At 55.8% G+C, this 1020-nt stretch overlaps 1 protein-coding gene across 1 annotated transcript in view; it reads left to right on the forward strand.

The window, feature by feature from the left end:
• The window catches only part of LOC122190941 (macrophage mannose receptor 1-like), a 6896-nt gene that overhangs the window by 2737 nt on the left and 3139 nt on the right, over positions 1–1020 (forward strand). The window lies entirely within an intron of this gene.

The following is a 1020-nucleotide window of genomic DNA, read 5'->3' on the forward strand; positions in this document are numbered from 1 at the left end:
AGTTCAAACCCAAACAGCCCCAAATCCAGCCTGACCCCAAACTCAGCGTGGCCCCAAATTGCTCCAAACTCTGCCTGACCCCAAACTCAGTTCAAACCTGAACTGCCCCAAATCCAGCCTGACCCCAAACTCAGCCTGACCCTAAGCTCAGACTGACCCTTAACTGCTCCAAACTCAGCCTGGCCCCAAACTCAGCCTGAACCAAAACTCAGCCTGGCCCCAAACTGCCCCAAACTCAGCCTGGCCCCAAACTCAGTTCAAACCTGAACTGCCCCAAATCCAGTTGGACCCCAAACTCAGCCTGACCCCACACTCAGCCCCTCAGCCTGATCCCAAATCTACCCGAATCCCAAACTCAGCCTGACCCCAAACGCAGCCCGGCCCCAAACTCGGCACGACCCCAAACTTACGCTGACCCCAAACTGCCCCAAATCCAATCTGACCCCAAACTCAGCCCTACCCCAAATGCAGCCTGACCCCAAACTGCCTCAAATCCAGTCTGACCCCAAACTCAGCCTGGCCCCAATCTCACCCCAACCCCAAACTCGGCCTGACCCCAAACTGCCCCAAACTCAGTCTGACTCCAAACACAGCTCAACCCCAAACTCGCTCCAACCCCAATTTGCTCCAAACTCAGCCCCACAACCTGACCCTGCCCTGATCCTACATGATTTAATCCAACCCCAAACTCAGCCCTAACCTTAAACAGACGCAGCTTCAGCTCCACCCGGGCTGCTGTGGGGTCTGAACCCTTCCTGCAGCTGTGATCCTAAAAACACAGGATTGAACCTAAACCCTAATCGAACCTAAACCCAGCCCAGCCCCAAATATACCCTACATACACAGCGCTTAAACCAACCCCAACCCAGCCCAAACCCCACTAATCCCAACCCAGCCCTGATCCCAAATCCAACCCAGCCCTGATCCCAAACCCCAACCCAGCCCTGATCCCAACCCAGCCCTGATCCCAAATCCAACCCAGCCCTGATCCCAAATCCAACCCAGCCCTGATCCCAACCC

Source organism: Lagopus leucura, unplaced genomic scaffold, assembly GCF_019238085.1.
Source record: "Lagopus leucura isolate 7727_CA_CO unplaced genomic scaffold, USGS_WTPT01 253-3_obj-0_obj, whole genome shotgun sequence".
Taxonomy (NCBI): Eukaryota; Metazoa; Chordata; class Aves; order Galliformes; family Phasianidae; genus Lagopus; species Lagopus leucura.